This window comes from Canis lupus, chromosome 11, assembly GCF_003254725.2.
Source record: "Canis lupus dingo isolate Sandy chromosome 11, ASM325472v2, whole genome shotgun sequence".
NCBI lineage: Eukaryota > Metazoa > Chordata > Mammalia > Carnivora > Canidae > Canis > Canis lupus.
In genome coordinates, this window is record NC_064253.1 from 32,553,690 (window position 1) to 32,572,653 (window position 18,964).

An 18,964-nucleotide genomic window follows, 5' to 3' on the forward strand; every position below is an offset into this window, starting at 1 on the left:
ACACAGGCAGAGGGAGAAGCAGGCTCCATATGGGGAGCCCGATGTGGGACTTGATCCCAGGACTCCAGGATCACGCCCTGGGCCGAAGGCAGGCTCTAAACCGCTGAGCCACCCAGGCATCTCATCTATTTCATTCCTTATAGTTACTGACCTCTTATAGAATTGACCTCTCCTTGATGTTCTAGAGTACTTTCCTTTATTTTTTTATTTCTCTGTCTTCCCTTATGTTATCCACCCCCCATTTTCAGATTCACATTTCGTAAAAAAAAAAAATATATATATATATATATATTTTTTTTAAAGATAAAAAAGATAGCATAAAGATATATATATATATATCTTTAGGCTTCAAGAATAGATCCCTGAGACCCTGAAAATTTCAGAATTATTCCAAGTAAGAAAATGAAACTATCCTATCATTGGTATTTGTGTGGCTTTTTGAGAACAAATTGAACAATATCTTTTTGTCACGGCCCTCAGTTGGAATATGTACTGGTTACTTAAGAAACTAGCTGAAAATAAATAACAAAAAAAGTTAATTGGCTGAGAACTTTTCATTTTAATGTTTTGTGAACTAAAAGAGGAAAATATGAAGTTATAAAAAAGGACTGGTGATTTTTAAGGAACAACACATGTTGAAAATCCAAGGCAGCAACAAATGCAAATTATCTTTGATCATTCTATGAATGAATTTTCCGAGTATTGTGCTCAGCAATCACCACCAGTCAACATTAAGAAGAAGTCAAATCAATATAACTAATTTGCTACTGATTTGGAATAAAATGGAATTAATAGTCCTATATATAATTAATAAAGCTAATAATGGACGAAATAAAAAGTAGCATGCAATGTAATCATATTATGTAACCTGTATATGAAAACCTTCTTCCAAAACAAACAAACAAACAAACAAAAAACACGGAAATCTAGTCAATAGAATATATCCTCCTCCTTCAATTTCTGAAGCCTAAAGAGAATGCTTAAGAGACAGAGGGGAACATGATTAATATCCTTGTGTTGTAAATGTGACAGATCCTCTCTAATGAGACACTAGGTATAAACAAAGCAGGCTGAACCCCTTAACTACAGACCAGGGAGTGGAGAAAAATATATAGATCCTCTAAAAAGCCTCAACATCCTTAGAAACAAAGCTCTTAAAGTTTCAAAATTCCATGAGCATGGGATTCTTCTCAGCAGGTTTAGAGTCAGAGAACAGAAATAAAATAACCAAAGGAAAAATAAAGCAAACCAGCCAAACTTGCCAAGTTTACAAGTCATTGAATAAAATGAATAGTTTTTAAAAGGCCAACCAAGGGTAGTAAAATCCCTCATATAATTGTCACTAGAACCCTTGCTTGCCTTATAAGCATGCCTTCATAATGCATGGTATAAGAAATTCATACGTTCATTTATCAGGGCCTAGAGCTTCCTTGAAAGCTGCCATAAATAAAGGTAAATACACTTTTAAAAGATAAATAAGTAAAGATCTCCTCATCCGCACTAGGAGGGGTCCAGAAAATGTACTTTTCACCAGTTCTGTGAGAAATAAATTTGTGATAGGAGGCCTGGAGGCCCAGAGCCTCTGAGGAGCTCTGAGAATCCTCCTCTCTGTAGTCCAAACCTCACAGTGGGGACTGGAGTCGCTGACTTGGGAAACTCACAAGCAATAAGAGTAATTGGAAACTGAGTGGAAGGGACCATGTAGAAGCCCTGGACTGCCAAAGGCAAGGTGGGTGCAATTATCGTATAGGATAGCAAAGTCAAAGCACCAATCAGAATAAGTTGGCCCAGATAGGCCTTTGGTGTGCACTAGTTGAGCATGGTGTTCCTAGAAGTAAAATACATAGGAAGCTTGCTAAATTCTTAACTTGATCTGTATCGGCAGAAAAGATCTAGGTTAAGTGACTAAAAGTCTAACCTGCATCATAAAAGCAGAGTCACAGTCCCTCATTCAATTCCCAGAATCGAGCCAGCTTAAAGACTCAGAACTCCTCAGATGTAAGGGATCCTGGGTGGCCTTGAGGAAGGACCTTCATATACTCCCCAAACTTTATACTGTTAATCTTTATCTTGGCCTTCCACAAAGGCACCTACCTCCTCCTGCCAGGATAACTGTGCACTCAAAGAAAGGAAATAATCATCTTTCAGGTTATCCCTAAAAAGTTCTTGGAGAGTGACTGTGAAGTGACACTTAGTTCATGAGACCCCAAACACCGCTGTGACCCATCAGTCTAGGGATGGGCTAGTGGAGGTCAAATAATCGAGGAAGTATTTGCTCAACTCCATCCCACAGTGGACCTGGTCATCCCCATCATATGGTGATTTCCCTACTTCTGGAATGTATGATTGGAATAGATATACTCAGCAGCTGTCAGAATCCCTACATTGATTCCCTGATCTGTACAATGAGGGCTATTAAGGTGAGAAAGCACAAACAGAAGCCACTAGAGCTGCTTTTACCTGGGAAAATAGAAAATCAAAAGCAATACCATATTTCTGAGGGAATTATAGAGATTAGTGCCATCATTGAAGGCTTGAAGGATGCAGACAGGGGTAGCGATTCCCACCACAGCTCTATTCAACTTGCTTATTTCACCTGTGTCAAAAATAAATAAATTTTAGAGAGTCACAGTGGATAACCCAGATGGCAACTCCAATTGCAGGAGCTATGTCAGATATGCTTTCACTGCTTGAGCAAATTAACACTCATCTGGTATACAGCTATTGATTGACAAATTACTTTTCCTCCATTCTTGTCAATAGGGTCAACCCCACAACTATGGCTCTCTCTCCCAGCCTGCACCGATGGCCCCCTGTGGAGGTCCCTAAGATCAGGTGACAGAAGAGAAAAAAACTTGGGCCTGGTTGACAGATGGTTCTGCCTGGTATTTTGGCAGCTCCCAAAGGTGGGTAGCTGCAGCACTCTAGCTCTACTCTGGGACATCGTCGAGGGAGAGTGGTGAGGGGAAATCTTCCCTGTGTGTAGAACTTCCAGCAGTATCTGCTTGTTTACTCTGCTTAAAAGGAGAAATGGCCAGATATGTGATTGTATACTAACTCATGGGCTGTGACCAATGGTTTGGCTGGATGATTAGAGATATAGAAGAAACATGATTGAAAAATGGGTGACAAAAAATATCTGGGGAAGAGGTACATGTGTATAGCTCTCTGAATGGGAAAGAAGTAAAGATATTTGTGTCTCTGTAAGTGTTCACCAAGGGTGACCGCAGCAGATGAGGATTTTAATAAGTGAATAGCATGACCTGTTCTATCGATACCAGTCAGCCCCTTTCCTTAGCCACCCCTGTCATCAACCAATGCTCATGAACAAAATTGACATGATGGCAAGGATGAAGGTTATTTATGGGTTCATGGAATCCCACTCATTAAGGCTGGCCTAGCTATCTAGTCATTGCTGAGTACCCACTCTGCTAACAACAGAAACAATGAGTACCAAATATGGCCCTAATCTCCAGAATAATCAGCCAGCTACCTGGTGGCATGTTGATTACATTGGACTGTTTTCATCATGGAAGGGGCAACATTTTGTTTTAACTGGAATAGACACATACTCTAGATACAGATTTGCCTTCCTTGCAGTCAATGTTTCTGTCAAAATTACCATCTATGGACTTATTGAATGCCTTATCCACCACCTTATTCCATTCTGGATTGCCTCTGATCAAGGAACTCTTCTCTCAGCAAAAGAAGTATAGCAACAGGCTCATGCTCATGAAATTTATTGCTCTTACCATGTTCCCTCACCATCTTGAAGAAGCAGCCTTGATAGAATGGTGGAATGGCCTTTGGAAGCCTCACATAGAACACCAGCTATGTACCAATACCTTGCAGGACTGGGGTAAGGTTCTCAAGGATATATCTGGTGCTAATCAGCACTCAATATACACTGCTATTTCTCTCACAGCCAGATTACCAGATGCAGGAATCAAGGAGTAAAAATGAGAGTGGCACCACTCACTATTTACCCCAAGAAACTCACTAGCAAAATTCCTATTTCTGTTCCTGTGACTTAATGCTCTGCTGGCCTAGAGGCCTCCGTTCCAAAGGGAGAATGCTTCCACCAGAAGGCGCAACAATGATTCCATTGAACTGGAAGTTAAGATTGCCATCCAGATAGATACTTTGGTTTCCTCATGCCTCTGAATCATAAAAGGCAGCAACTTGATCCAGCAACTAATGAGCCAGATCCTTCAGGAATAAAGATTTGGGTCACTGCATGGAGAACTATGTCCAGCTGAGCTGCTTACAGAAAGCAAAGGGTAGATGAATAGATGGTGGAAAGAAGTTGTTACAAATACCAGCTATGACCATATGACCAGTTACACAAACAAGAACTATAATTGTCATGAGTAATCCTCCTTACTTTCTTGTGTGTGTGTGTGTATACACACATATAGACTAGATATATACACACATATATACATTAATAAATACATATATATCTCAGATATTTTTCTTTTCTTCCCTCTGTTATTCCTTTATCATTTAAGATATACTAACTTTGTTTTTTTTTTTTTTTAAGGTTTTTTGCTTATTTATTCATGAGAGACACAGTAAGAGGGAGAGAAATAAGCAGAGGGAGAAGCAGGATCCCTGTGAGGAACCTGATGCGGCACTTGATTCTAGGACCCCAGGATCATGACCTGAGCCAACAGCAGACGCTCAACCACTGAGCCACCCAGGTGCTCCAGATATATTAATATAGTATAATATTATTTAAATACTGTTGATTTACATCACAGTATTTAAGTTATAGGATGCCAGAGACAAGAGTAGACAATACTCAAGGACTTTACCTCCTCTTTTAAAGAGAGAGTTACTTAGAATTTTCTATTGTATACAAGATATGTCACATGAGGCAGATTATGATCTTGTTATTGTCTTCATTTTGAGATTAGCTATGGTTTTAAGAGATGCATATGCATACCTGATTGGCAACAGATAGACTTGTGATAGTTAATTTTATGTGTTAACTCCACTGGATAATGGGACATACAAACATCTAGTTAAATTTCTGCGTGTGTCTGTGAGATCTCTGGAAAAGATTAGCATGTGATTTAGCAGACTGAATAAAGCAGATGACCTTCCCCAATGTGGGTGGGCCTTGTCTAACCCATTGAGGACCTGAACAGAACAAACTGGTGGAGGAATGTTGAAATCATGCTCTGGCAGATTGACTGGGCTGGAATATTAATCTTCTGCACTAGGCACTCATTCCTGGGTCTCAAGCCATCAGACTCAGACTGGAATCTATAACATTAGCTCTCTGGCTGTCAGACCTTGGAACCATACCATCGGCTTTTCTGACTTTCCAGCTTGCAGACAGCAGATCATGGGATTTCTTGGCCTCCATAATTGTGACCCAATTCCTTACAATAAATCTCATTCTATACATGTATTTCTCCTATTTGGTTCTATTTCTCCAGATAATTCTGAATAGAACACCTTGTGTACTCTATACACAGTCTATCTCTTGCTATATGTCTTTACATGCAATTAAATGTTACTTATTTTTGCTTGAGCTATTTCTAAGCACAACAAAAAGTTTAGGGGACAATCTAGTCTATGTTCTGATATATATCTAAATGGAGCCATTTAAAAACTTTTTTTTTATTATTATTATAGCACTCTTAAGAAAGTCCTTGATTGCTACAAAGCACTCGTGATTATAACATTTAGTATGCTTTTAGAATGTCCTGTCACATCATTAATTCAAACCTCAAGATTTCATAAGACTGGAAATTATTTACATCAGACTTTTACAAAATCTTCTCAGGGAAGGACAAGATGTGACCTAATAAATTATCTTCAATATGAGAGATAGGCACTGTCTCAAATAACTCTTTTAAGAAATGAACCCATGTAAAAAATATTCCTGTATTCTTTTTTTAGACAAGTCTTAGATTCTTAAGTGGTTTCTTGCTTGTGTTCCATTTCCTTTGATTACTTCTACAGGAAATTGACATACAATGCTGGAAGCTGGAAATCGTCCTCACTTCAGATGACCCCGATAGCAACCAAGTGTCCCTTTTCTGGACTACAGATACTAATGCTCAAAGTGCAAAAAGATATATGAGAATCTGTTTTTTAAAAAGTCAATCTGTAGATCAGTTCAATTTGTTAGCTCCCACAAGCCAAAAACAAAGCAAAACAAAACAAAACCAAAAACAAACCAAAAAAACCCAGCAATCTAAATTGGAAATGGCCTCTAAATATTCCATTGTTCTTCCCTTTTCCTTGAACACTCTTCATGATCTCCACATGAATACATCTCAGTTCTATCCTTCAAGTCTCAGATTAAATATGGTCTCCTCAGATAGGACTTACATGAACCCTAGACCAAAACTGTGTTTATTCTTTCTATTATATTCTTTATCCTAATTCACTCATTATAACATTTATATGTCTGCAGGAATTACACAAAGTCAGATAATTGAAAGGATTCAAAAGATTCTGTAGGGTATGTTAATAGAAAACTTCAATAAACAGAATATATAGCACAGCAGGCCTAGAAGTATGAAGAGCATCACATGCTCAGTTAACCCTTGGAGCAACAATCCAGGGAAGAGGCCCTGAGAGGCATTGAATGCAGGGTTTCGGGTCATTCGAGCATGGAGTACTGGAGTCCTAGATATCCAAAGCTTGATCTTCTCTGTATTATGTATATCATTCCATATGCTTGGCCTTGTATTCTCCTCACTCTTTTGAGAGGGACAGAGACAAAGGACAACCTGAATGTGGTTCTCAAAACACAGGAGTAGAGCTGAGGCCATAGATGCCCAGGTGTATCGCCACTACTATAACTTGTATTTTAATATGACCAGCCTACATAGCAACAGGGACTGTGATGGTTTTCTGCACAATCACAAACCCAGTGTCCGGCATGTTTTATAGTAGGCATCCAATGAATGTTGAACAGTGGATGGATAGATGGATGGTTGGATGAACAAATGACAGAGGCACAATAAGCTCTGAGAGTATAAATCTATATCATTCCTGCCATTTTTGAATATGACATTGGAGTAAAGAATATACTAAGAAATAGGAAGACTATAGATTAACATGTAAGTTCAGTTCTTCTAAACAAACTGCTATTATTAATAGAGATATTTATGTTCAAAGATTAAAATATGGATTCACATCAGCTGTATGACTTGAGAACTTAGTTGTATAATTCATCCGGCAGTGACAAACCTAATGAATTAATGATATAACTCTAATATTAGAGATACGACTTAGAATTTCAAGGCATGTTTTATTTAAAATTTGATGCACTGTGCAAATAAATCTTTAAAATATACTCCTAAATCAAACTGTAAATAAAAATGTAAAGAATAGCTGTCTGTAGAAGTGAGGAAGGAAGATGATTAAATCACCATGGGTACTCAACTTGCATGGAAAAGAGGAAACTTGAAATGAGAAGGACAGAGAAAGACTAACAAGAGAGGAAGTAAAAAAGAGAAATCTATCATAGTTTCATGCCACCACCATCAATATTTATTGTGCTTAGCCCCTCTGTACTTTGCGTTACACTAGACACTGTGAGACACCGTTCTAGCTGAATCATCTGGACCTGGAAATAGGCCAGACAGCAGAGAACTTGGTTGTCCAAAAACATTACTTTGGCTATTTATAAGGAATTGAAAAACACACATACACATCTAGGCTAGATACTATTGCAAAGCAAAAAGCTGACGGAAGCAATGATTCAGACATTTCAGGTTTTCTAAAAAAAATCTGGTAATTATTGTTGCTCTCTATTCTGTCCATTCCCATCTTCCTCTCACATTTTATTCTTCTTGGGATACAGTCACTACCTCTTATAACTACCACTTTTAGGAATAAAATTTCAACATTCCAAAATTAAGATCAATGTTTTCTCTGCTGACATCTTCCTTCTGAGTTTGCTTATCCTCATCAATCACAATTTCATTTTAAATTACTTGCAAATGCCACAAGCTTGACACAATAGCCTTAGTACATATAATGGAAGATAGTTTGTTTCTTCGCTTTTCTTCTTCTTACTTAGTTTTCTTCACTTGGCTTCCTTGATTAAGCTTCAAGATTAAAGGAATATAAAGTAGAATTTATCTTCATGAAATATGTTACTTCATTATTTTTCTGGTAATTTAAACTCATCTGTTAACAAATAATCTTTTGAAAACACAGACTGAGATTTTTAAATCATCAAGAAGATTGGTTTCCAATTTAGAACTACATAATTTTTCTTAAAAAAAATATATTACCACTTCTAAGTCTAGACATATCTAGGTAAGATTGAGAAGTCCAATTAACATCTCTTTTCTATACTGCCACCACCCTATTGGTTAAAATCTTTGTATCTAAAACCACAACTTGCCTATCCAGTTCTGCAAGGTCTAACAGATCCCTCTGACCCCAAAGTCCCTTTCTCCCTTTCCCACCTTCATTGTATTCTTTGCCCATATCATCACTTTAATAATGAATATTGATTCATGAGTGACTTCGTTTTACTTTTGCAGTTTTTTTCAAATACTGTTCTCACATGTGTATTACTTCTCCTATTATAATGTAAGTATTGTTTTGCAAAAAAAAAAGTATTGTTTTGCTACATCTTGGTAGGGAGCTTACCTCCTATTTCTTAATCAAAGAGCTGTAGACACAGTAGCAAATCAGAAATTTAAAATCATTGTATTTTCCTTATACATTGGGATAACGATTTGCATTTTGAAGACTGATTTTACATAACCTAGTTTATTTAGTCCCTATAACAACCCTTTATTTTTTTAAAGATTTCGTTTTTTAAAGATTTTGTCTCAGGAGAGACACAGAGAGAGGTAGAGTTAGAGGCAGGCTCCTTGTGGGGAGCCTGATGTGGGACTCATCCCAGGACCCTGGGATCACGACCTAAGCCAAAGGCAGATGCTCAACTACTGAGCCACCCAGGTGCCCCTCTATAACCATCCTTTAAATGTTTGGTCACACAGTAGAGGTGATTAGAAAAAAGAATCCTAGAAAGACTGGGTTACACAGCAAGTGAAAGGACAAAGAACAATACAAAGCCATGACTCCAAGGGCAGAGACCTTTCTACTTTATTAGAGAAAACACAGAACTACACCGTTCTAATATTGGGATTGAATGCAAAAGTAACATGCTGGAATGAAGTTCGGCCAACAATGCACAGGTGCACACCCCCTGAGAAGATGCAAATAGCACAGCCAGAGAAGGGGTAGCAGCTGTGCCTCTATTATGCACTCATTTTTGCAAGTTGCATCTACATCTGTGCTAACTCTAAGGTCGTTTTATTAATACATTTGGTGATATATACGTAATGCATAAATCTCATAAAACACAAACGAGCAAACAAGAGAAAAACCACACCAGGGGGGGAAAACCCTGGTGACACTGACAGTGCATGGTATATATACCCACACAAATTTTATTTATTATCTTCTGTGCATCTCTTCTAATAGCTATGAAGATGGATATACTTATTATGAGAAAGGCTACACGTGTATCTGGAGGTGGGAAAGTATGGAAGCCACATAAACACTGCACAATTTATAAAGATGAAAAGCTAATTTTTCATTGATGCACGTGGCAGAATTGAATGGTCATCAGTGTTTTCTTTCTGTGCGGCAGAGGCTACTACTACTCTCTTCATTTAACAGATAATAAAATTGTTTTTCCTCAGGTAATAAACAAAACTAATGGCACGAGTAGGAAGGAGTCTGGGCCATTTAACTGCCTGCCGTCTATTTCTACTATAAAATAAAATTCCATTTTTTTGGAGAGTAGTATCCTGACTCTAAGGCATCCTAATCACTTATACACATGGATGTCTTTCTTTTTATGCAAGTCTGATTGGTGTCAAGTCAAGTAAATAAACACTAAAAACATTGGCTACTGCTTCTGGCTTGATTGATAAAAGGCTATTTCACTAAGGCTAAAGCTTTTCTTATTTTTCCATAATTCAACCTTATGTGTCTGAATAAAAGAAATGCATTCATTTGATGGCCCTTAAAATATTGGAGATTTAACTCTCGCTTGGAAAACACTTAGCCTATGAATTCACAGAATGTTCTTTTTAAAAATGCCTTTGATTAAAGATAATACATAATGATGAATGGATGTTAAATTTCTGCTAAATGTTTCATTAACTTTGTATTACTATTTTTTTTTTTTAATTTTTATTTATTTATGATAGTCACAGAGAGAGAGAGAGAGAGAGAGAGAGAGAGGCAGAGACACAGGCAGAGGGAGAAGCAGGCTCCATGCACTGGGAGCCCGATGTGGGATTCGATCCCCGGTCTCCAGGATCGCGCCCTAGGCCGAAGGCAGGCGCCAAACCGCTGCGCCACCTAGGGATCCCAACTTTGTATTACTATTAAGCTAATGTCAGCAATCATGTTAAGGTCCTGCCTGATTATCCATCAAAATGCTATAAGCCACTTCTACGTTGCTGAGTCCCCAGAGTCATTCTTTACTGGGTTCATTATATCATTCTCTATTCCATGTTTGGCTTTTATATGGTAAGTAATTTCTCTAAATGTTAGATTTATTTATTGTATTTAGCACCAGTCCATTTATTTATTTTTTTTTAATTCTGTGATTTTGAATCATCCAATTGACTCAAGCTTCCTATCTCAATACTCTAATTCTACTTTTGATGTCATGTGAAAGCCACTTGTAAATATCAAAGCAGAGGTTAAATGACTCAGCAGAACAAAGCTCTTAAAGATCTTGTGTATTAAGTAGATCAATTTTAAGATGGGATCCCTGGGTGGCTCAGCGGTTTAGCATCTGCCTTTGGCCCGGGGCATAATCCTGAAGACCTGGAATCGAGTCCCACATCGGGCTCCCTGTATGGAGCCTGCCTCTCTCTCTCTCTCTCTCTCTCTTATGACTAAAGAAATAAATAAAATCTTTAAAAAAAATTTAAGCTAAGACTTTTTAAAGTAATCTGTGCATATTGCATCAAAATTAATAAAATACAGAAAAGCAGAGAAAAAAATGACTCATGTACCAGTGATACATGGTATCACAGTGGTACATGATATGTCTACGTATTTACAGTCTTTTACTTACCTCTATATATTTCTATCTATATATAACATACTTGTGCTATAGTTTTATTTTTTATAATTAGTGATTTTTATAATTCATTATATACATAACATTCTACATACTACATTGTATTTTTCTTTCTTTTTTTTTTACTTAATCACAAATATTTCCCCATTTCAATAAGCATTCTTCTGCACTATCATATATACCATTTTCTTATTGGCCTCTTTGTTACCTATTGCTCCAACATACCAAGCATATTCCAATTTCAGAATTTTCAATTTACCATTCGTTCAGCCTGGGATTCTATTTCCCACAAACATCATCTCATGGTTTCTTGCGTCATTCGGTTCTCTCTCACATATTACCCTTCAAAAAAGCCTTCCTGGAGAACTCCTTAACAACGTCTTCCTGTATGCATTCTTATTCCATCCTTCACTCTGACACCAAACACCACCTGACATGATATATTGTTTATATTCTATCATATAGCATATATTTTTATTGATTTGTTTCCTATCTCACGTGCCAGAATATAAGCTTCACAAAGGCATAGGTGGGTTTTTTGGATTTTTTTTTTAAGCTTTTATTTATTTATTCATGAGAGACACACAGAGAGAGGCAGAGACACAGGCAGAGGGAGAAGCAGGCTCCATGCAGGGAGCCTGACGTGGAACTCGACCCCGGGTCTCCAAGATCACACCCTGGGCTGAAGGTGGCGCTAAACCGCTGAGCCACCCAGGCTGCCAAAGGCATAGGTTTTGTATGCTTTGCTTACTACTCTTTCCCCAATGTCTAAAACAGTTTATAGTACTGAAAAATGATCTTTCAACAGCAATAAATGAAGATTAATCCAATACATGGTTTTTCAGTGATTCTTTTAAGTAGTCAAGAAAAATTAGTTTCCTGTAGAATTTTCCCAAGTATCCTTTGATGGAAAGTAGGAGGCATTCCGACCTGAAATCAGCCAACCAATCCCTGCAACTTAACTGTGCTTGTACACTTACACTTGTACCACTTGTGACTAAGGGTTAAGTACATCTGTCACAGACAATGAAAATTTAAGAGGTTTCACTTGTACCATTATGACTAAGAAGGGTTAAGTACATCTGTCACAGACAATGAAAATTTAAGAGGTTTCCCTTGTGTAGTTTATTGTTCTCTGATAACTTGCTGGAGGATTAACAGTAAATTTATTTTTTAACTATATTGATAGTTGCTATTTAGTATAGGCTGCTAGGTTCAATTCCAGTTTCCATATATCCTTGTGTTTTATTATGTGCAAGTCTTCCAATATTTTTGAAAGGACAGATACTATAGATTGTTGTTTTTAACAGTTATGGTTATATTTATCTATTTATGTTCTTTTTTGAATAACCCACAAATTAGAATAATAGGCAACTCTCCACAAATATTTAGTCATTTGTTCATTACTTGTTAATTGCCCAAATTGTAGGTTCCACTAACCCAGTAAACATGAAAGTAACAGAAGGTAGGCGACTGTATTTCAGTAGAAGATTTCACGGAAGTTTTAGTTGAGTTGTAAAAAATATCTTGTTAAGATATATGTCTCCCTACACTAAACCATAATATTCAATACAGCAGGAAATCTTCCATCCATTATCCCTCATAATGCACATTTTTTGAAATTATTGCTCTAAAATAAGGGCAGGAGGCAATATCTTTTAACTACCAAAATGAGGAATAAGGCCATATAATGTAAAGCTCAAGGTTTCTGGAGGCAGACACCTTGGGTTCAAATCCCACATTTCTATATGTCTATTATTCATAAATAATAATTTTACCTAATTTTGAACAAGTTATTCAACCACCGTTCTATATCAGTTTACTCATCTATAAAATGAGAATATTAATACTATCGTCCTTATAAGACACTGTGAAGATGAGTTAAAATAAATAAAACACTTAGAATAAAAGTACTTAGATTAAAATACATAAAATACTGTGCCTCAGACATAAGTTTGCTACTATATTTAGATAGTAAGTACTAGTTATTATTTAAAATAGGTGACAGATATGCCTTGTGCCCTCAAAATAATCTTAACAATTACAAAAATTCTTGTTTACCATTATGTATCTATACAAAAAATGATTACATTGAAAATATTTGTGAACTCTTCATCTGTGTATCTCTAGTGCCAATAAAAAAATGTAAAGAAAAAATATGTCAATTGGTTTGAAAGCTGGAATTATTATTTTTTTTTGAAAGCTGGAATTAAAAGGAGAGAGAAATATAGTAAGAACCAAGTGAATAGGAGTTGTAGAGGAAGATTCATGCTGTTTGTGGAGCTCCCATCCCCTTCCCTGTTCCTGCCTTATTCCTCCAACCTCCACTCTCATCTGCCTCCCCATGACCTCCTCCTTCCCTATCCCTGCCTCTTCTCTCATCTTCTCCCTTCTTCTATGTTGAATCATTGTTTTCACATGGCATGCTAATCTGGGATGGGACGATTCTAAAACTTCAATGGAGTCCACCTGGAATTTTTATATTTGCTTCACTCAAAGTTCAACTATGACTATCTCTTCCCCCGTTTTCTACTGAAAAATAGACATGTCAATACATAAGTCACATACCAGATCAAGTCTCCATCAATCCTCTCTGCCATTTTGGGTTTTTAACTATACGGGAAAAAAAAAAACAGTAAATAACAAGTTAAAGGAACTGATTTATATTCTCTACTTTTATGCCTCCATTGTATTTGAATCACCATTCTTGTTTATTGAGCTGATTTGAGACACCAAGACAAAGAACTAATACTCATATTTCATTAATCCAAAGACATTGTGACAAAGCTCCACAAGTGGCCCCTTGATCATTGCTAGAAACAGTCTCATAAGGTAACCAGTCTAGTAATATAAAAACAACAAGAATACACCTAAGCATCTTATATTTTCAATGTTTTTATTGGTGAATGTGTATAAATATCTCAATTCATCAAAGCAGGCAGGAAATTGTGCCCCAGATGTGACAATTCCATTGGGTAATGAAAACTGAATGGTTCTGGGGCACCTGGTGGTGCAGTGGGCTAAGTGTCTGACTCTTGGTTTCGGTTCATGTGATGGATCTCAAGGTCCTGAAATCCACCCCTGTATCAGACTCTGCACTAGGTGTGGAGCCTGCTTAAGAGTCTCTCTCTGGGACGTCTGGGTGGCTCAGTCATTAAGCATCTGCCTTCCGCTCAGGGCATGATCCTGGAATTCTGGGATTGAGTCCCACATGCGGCTCCCTGCATGGAGCCTGCTTCTCCCTCTGCCTATGTCTCTGCCTCTCTATCTCTCTGTGTCTCTCATGAATACATAAATAAATTCTTACCAAAAAAGTCTCTCTCTATCCCTTTGCTGCTTCACTTCCCCACCTATGCACATGCTATCTCACTCTCTCTACAAACAAACAAATAAACAAACAAACAAAACAAAACAAAAATCTGAATGGTTCTAAGCAGACTAAGCAATGAAGACAGAATGAATCTAGGGATATTGTATATTAATCTTCCTGGAGAGGAATTTTCCAAATAAAGGAAATATGTTTGGAAAATTGCTCTCCCTAAAAAAATTTGAGAAAGTAACATGTAACAAATATTTATTTTTATGGGTGCCTGGGTGACTCAGTGGTTGAGTGTCTGTTCTTGGCTTAGGTCATGATCCGAGGGTTCTGGGATTGAGTCTCGCATCATGCTTCCCACAGGGAGCCTGTCTCTCCCTCTGTCTATGTCTCTGCTTCTCTCTGTGTCTGTCAGGAATAAATAAATAAAATCTTTAAAAGATATTTATTTTTGTTTAAAACATGATTTGTATTCTATTTTATTTTATTATGGAATATTGACAAGAAATAATGACAAGGAAATTGTTGATGAGAAACACTGAAAATTAAGGTGCCAGTGAGAAATAAAAATGAGAGTTTTAAAAAGGTTTCTTTGTAAAATATCCAACAATGGCATGATATGTAAATGTTAATTAACAGACCTCAAGAAATGTGCATTTTTTTTCTTGCCTTGAAGAACAGGATTACTTGGTTGGTTGGTTGTAGGTATGAAGATGTTTATCATGCATTTTTATTTCATAATTTTCTTTTTGTATAGTCAGTTGTGCTTAAAAGAGAATTTCAGTATATTGCAAGCTTGACTGAGTAATATTTAGAAAAATCTGAACATGTCTGTTACATTGGTAGGATAGGTACTCCAAAATCCTGTTTACATGAAAATTCCTGAGTATCCTTAAAGAAGAAACAAAAGTCAGAACACTGCAAACCCAATGCCATGAAGAAAAGGGGGGGAAAAGAGTTGGGTGGGTGAACAGTTCTGTTAGTCATATCTTGTGTCCTGGCCAAACCAATATCGGTCTCTTCTTTTGGTCCTACAAATTGTAGGATCTGTCAATCAAGTGAGCATACAAATAAAAATGACCCTGAAAGAACCCAGACACCTAAAACTGTATAGAAAAATGTATTGCTTTGGGCCATATCTAACAGATCACAACACAAAGGGAGAAATATATCCTTCCCCACTTTGCAGTAGACCACATAGAGCTTTGATTCATTGAAAACTTCGGTGCAAAGAGTTGGTGAGTAAATGCCAACAGGCCCTGGCAAGAAACAAACTGTATTCCAAAGAACTGGAATTGGTTAATGCATTTGGGAGATTACACACACACACTCACACATATAAACTAGAGCACTGGAGGCTAATTTGGTTGAAGGTCAAGATCTTAAAGCATATACACTATCTTTTCTATTAGTTGTTTATAACTACGTGTCTATCTCAGAGTTTTGTTTCCATATCATGGAGAAGATAGGAAGCCCAGCACCACTGGTTTGCATTTGAACTCATTTTGTTTGAGAAGTGAGAACTATAAATTAATAGAACCATTTTCATGAAATACTTTGTGAGACTCTAGGGATCATAAAAGATCTTTAAGAGATGGATGAAAGCATAGCAGAGTACGGATCCTGGTAAGCCCTTGGCCACTGAAGACATCTGGAATTCCCATCAATGTCCACCAACTCCAAACACCTGAATTCAGTGATGGAAGCGTCCTGCAGCAGATGCTGGTACCATTCATCATGGAACTAAACCATGAGTTTACACAAAAAGCTTTCTTTTTGTGTAAAAGGTCATATAGAGCAAATATTTGAGGCTGTGTCAGCCATATGGTCTCTGTCACATCTCCTCTGCCACTGTAGTATGAAAGCAGCCACAGATAATATGCAGCTTTGTTATGATAAAACTTTACTTACAAAATCAGTGCATAATTTGCTAACCCCTGAGCTAACTCCCCATCTGGGACAGGATCTGGAAAAGCCAAAGAAAGATCTAACAGGTGTCACAATTGTCAAGTACCCCGTTGCTACTCCAAGGCAAGCAGATGAATTAGTAGATAAGCAACCACGTTCATGGGCTGCAACAATACCTGAAGCCTTGTTCCAATCCTTGAACTTAAAGAAAACAAGGTAGCTGTTGTGCCACTTTCAAAGGTAATGAAGAGTACTAGAAATGGCAAATATGTATGTAAATATAAAATACAAGTTTTCTTCTTTTTTCAACATATCTCAATGATAACTGTATGGTTTCCTCTCATTATAAAATATTATATAGTAGTATAGTAGCACTACACTATATAATATAGTACTCTGTTAGTATAGTAAACTATATTAAGTTTTAAATGTTTCTTCTTGGGTGCCTGGGTGGCTCAGTTGGTTGGGCATCTGCTTTTGGTTCAGGTCTTGATTCTGGGGTCCTGGAATCAAGCCCTGCATCAGGTTCCCAGCTCAGCGGGGAGTCTGTGTCTCCTTTTCCCTCTGCACTGCATTCCCTACCTCCACCTCCCCAGCTCATGCTCTCTCTCTCAAATAAATAAATAAAATCTTTTTTTTAAAAAAGTAAATGTTTCTTCTTCATTCTTTTAAATAAAGTACACTTGTTGAAATTCAAATCTTAAACCTACTCTGATTTCGGGCCCTTTATTGGTCAAGCTCTGTTACTGCTCTTAATATTTCTAGATTCAATATTCTAATATTTTGTGAGAATTTTTGGATACATTTTCATAGAGGAAGGATATTAAACTGTAATTATTTTTTCTTGTGATGTCTTTGTTAGGTTCTGGTTTCAGGGCAGTGCTGATCTCAGAATAACTTGGGAAACAGTCCCTCCTTTTCTACTTTCTGAAAATGTTTATGTAACTATTGATTCCTTAAATGTTGGATAAATTCACCACTGATGCCATCTGGACATGGAGTTCTCTTTGTAGGAACATTTTCTATCACTGATTCAATTACTTTGGTAGGAAAATTAATAATCTGTATTTTTTCTTGAGAGAGCCTTCATGTTTTAGTCACTCAAGGAATTCACCCATTCAATCAAAGATGTCAATTTTATTTGTATAAAATTTTTCATAATCCTTCCTTATTCTTCTCTTCTCTAAAAAAATCTGTCATGTGACTTCTCTCATTGTTAATGTTCATAATTCATTCTCTCTTTCTCCAGGACTGAAGATAGCAGTGGTGGAAGAGAAGCAATGTGATGACAGGAGCAGAGACTAGAGTGAGGCAGCCCTGAGCCAAGGAATACTGGCAGCTACCAGAAGCTGGAAGAAGCAAGGGCAGCGTCTTTCCCAGGGCCCCCAGAAAGAAACAGCTATGCCAACGCCTTGATTTCAGCCTCGTAAGACTCATGTCGGGACTTCTGGCCTCCAGAACTGTATGAAAATAAGCATCTGTTATTTTATCAAGTGAAGCTTGGTACTCTAACATCTAGCACTTCTGTTTGCAGATTTTCTTTGTCATTTGTGATCTCTTAGCCTGCTACCCTGGATCTTAAGCTTTTGTTTGTTTTTTTTTTAATAATTGTAGCATACAGTTAATGGTACAGATTCTAGAATCAGTCTAGGTAAAAATATACTTTCAACACTTTTTAGTTTGATTTAGTTTAGTTTAATCTTGACCAAAAGGCTTGATTTCTTTATGCCTCAGTTTTCTAATCTGTAGAATGGTTATAATAATGATACTCAGCCCATAAGGTTGTTGTGAGGAATAAAAGACTCTACACAAAGAAATTACTTGAACCAGTGTTTGACTCACCATAAGTACTCTGTAAGTGTTAACTCTTAGCACCTACATTTCAAAAAACAAACAAAAAAACCCCAATTCCTTTGCGAGCCCCCATCGCACCAAAGCCAACCTAGTTCAATTAACACCAGTTACCCTATCTGACCAGAATATTAAAACAGATAGATGGAAGAAAACATAATTCTTTATACTTGGATTATCATGAATTTAGTTAACAATTTATTTTTAACATGCAAAGTCTGTAACCTCGGGTATTTTCAAGGTCACTTTCTACCATTAATCCTTCATAACAAAAATGCACTGATTATCACATAGGCAATAACATAGCAGTAGGGTTGCCCTGCTGCCAAGTCTGTGGAGCAGCATTAAGAAGGACAAAACAATGAGCTGTGGTGTGCACAGGGTGTGCAGCTAAAAAAGGTGGGCTGCTGATGGGTTCACAAAAAGATGAGGACACGTCATTGTCTTATTCATACATGGAGCCTTCTATCTAGATACTGTCAGCATGAACAGAGCCCATTGTTTCTCTTGCTCGGCGTGATCTATATACATAACACGTGAAGTAGCTCCTATTTTCTTCAAAAACTGTCAATTCATCAGAATTAGAGCCATTGTTACTTTAAGTTAAAAAAAATCAATTTGAACATGTTTTCCTGCATCACAAGCTTGAATTATTCATTTTATGTTTGGCTTCTTCAGAATCTTCTCTTTGTGTAACTTTTAGAACGTGAGTTTATAAATGAATATTGAGAAATGAAACCACAAAAGTGAAAATATTAACAGATCAGTGTGTACAAGAACTGCCAGTTGCCTGT

At 37.1% G+C, this 18,964-nt stretch overlaps 1 long non-coding RNA gene across 1 annotated transcript; it reads left to right on the top strand.

Moving 5' to 3' along the window:
* The first annotated feature begins 4,548 nt into the window (after positions 1-4,548).
* LOC118350249 (uncharacterized) lies at positions 4,549-18,139 on the top strand. Its single transcript, XR_007413978.1, has 2 exons — positions 4,549-4,703; positions 17,569-18,139. It is a non-coding gene; the product is annotated as an uncharacterized LOC118350249 (long non-coding RNA).
* Positions 18,140-18,964: the final 825 nt, after the last annotated feature.